General features: G+C 37.1%; 1 non-coding gene across 1 annotated transcript; it reads right to left on the reverse strand.

Moving 5' to 3' along the window:
• Window positions 1-2,049: 2,049 nt before the first annotated feature.
• On the reverse strand, window positions 2,050-2,126 carry Trnap-cgg (transfer RNA proline (anticodon CGG)). Its single transcript has one exon. It is a non-coding gene; the product is annotated as a tRNA-Pro (tRNA).

Here is a 2,126-nt window from a genome sequence, read left to right on the forward strand (position 1 = left end):
AAAGACATGATACTTCTTTCCAGGTGGCAAAGATCTTCTCCATAAAGATGCTTGGCATTTTTCAGTTGTGATCAGGTCTGTTTGTCCAGAATATGTCCGGTCTTGCTGAGCTGGTTCCATCGCTTGCTACAAAGAAAGCAAACATAATACTCCTTCAATAATAATGCTGTATTCTGACCAAATAACGTTTCAAGGAATCAAAGGTAAAATCCTTTTCATCTTCCTAATTCTTGAGTTTTGAATCTATCCTCAATGCACTTCAGATGTAACAATGTTGTCAATATTTCCGCTAAATCAAATATGCAATCGGCACAATTTCAATTAAGACCAAATGCATAAGAATTATTCTGGTGAACTGAAACGTCCGTATGATACCTAGTTAGCAGAAATAACAATAATAATGTTTGAAACTGATCTTCCTAGTGACCGTATTGGATATCAGATATCACTATTTTCATTCAGTGAGAACAAGACACAATAATAATACTTAGGTGAATGCCTCCATTTCATGTGAATTATGTTAGGTGGTGTAGCAAAGACATATGCACAATAATAAGCATTCAGGTGAAAGTCTCCATGTGATGTGGCTTCTGTTGAGGTGGTGTAGCCATAGCAGCCATAATGGACGCCATATTAACACCATGTTCCTAAGACAAACAGTCGTCTGGTGAAATAAAGTCGATATGGCTTTCCGTTCAGGAGAAGTTCCTTGAACAAACATGTGAACGAGACCGCCGTGGCAGAGATCTGAGAGGCATCATTTTGATTTAGGACACAAATAGGCAATAGGATACAGTTAGTGCGATCAATTCAACGTAATCCACTAAATAAACTTACGAAGAATAGTGATAACAAAGGTATGCTTTCGGATAACGTGCAATGGATTACAGTAATCACATAAACTATTCTGTATTAAAGCCCAAATGTATTTTATTGTGAATATGTACCAGTAAACCATGGGTTTTGGCCATATAACGTCCAATGAGCAGAGTAAAAACTATACATTATAATAAATCCAACAGACGAGATTATGTAGCATACAGTATTGTAATTACATAAAGTTTCAAATTGTTGATCAGGCGATGAGGCAATTTGTTAACTTGTAGCTTATAAAACGTTTTCAGAGAATTACAAAGTAAAGACATTTCAGTATTATCATCACACAAGCCCTAATATGTATCATGAAATCACGGATATAGGTATCTTCATTCCATTCAAACCACATGATATTATGGATAGGCAACCTAAAATGTATAGCAACTTGTTTTTTCTTACGGGGTGAGGGTAGTTAAATGTAAATAAAACGTATGTCATCCGGACTTTGTAAATGGTATGTAATTTTTTGAAAACTAAATTAGAAATTGCATCGTACAATGGCAGTTGTTTAATTACACCTAAATGTTATATATAATTGTTTTTTCATTTATATTTTGTTTTAAAAATATTGTGTCCTTTTTGATAACATTTGATAGATTATTTATACCGAATTGTAAAAATAGTAAGAATGGCACATAAACCTTAAATCAAAAAGACTGGTGAACACAAGGTTTTCTTTTTGTCTATCGTTTTAGTTTGGAGGGCAGACGAGAGCTTTTATCAGCGCCTAGAGAATCTTAATGACCCCTTTATGACGAGACGACCGTTCTTTTAGAGGTTGTAATGGTATGAAGATTTTTGAGATGGTCATAAATCAAGCAATTTAGAGGTTGTACAGAAACAACCATTTCCTGCATGAAAGAAGTAGTTTCAAAACTTAGATCTGGATATCCATTCCGGACAGACAGCGTTTGCTACATACGTTACATTTTGTAATTTGTGATTTGGATTTTTAACGTAGCTTTAACAATTTTTCAGTCATATCGCTACGATGTCTGCAATGTGGCAGTTTATAGTGATGTCTAGCACTGGGGCATCATGCCGCAGACATGTAGCATGATGTCCCACCCAGTCACATCATCCTGACACCAGGCCGACCAGTCCTAACACTAACCTCTTAATGCTGAGCGCCAAGCGAGGCAGCTGTTGTACCATTTTTGTAAGTCTTTGGTATGACCCGGCCGGGGATCGAACCCACGACCTCCCGCATCCGAGGCGGACGCTCTAACCACTAGGCCACCGGAGCGGTC

This window comes from Sinohyriopsis cumingii, chromosome 10 (genome assembly GCF_028554795.1).
Source record: "Sinohyriopsis cumingii isolate HCF-2022 chromosome 10, ASM2855479v2, whole genome shotgun sequence".
Lineage (NCBI taxonomy): Eukaryota > Metazoa > Mollusca > Bivalvia > Unionida > Unionidae > Sinohyriopsis > Sinohyriopsis cumingii.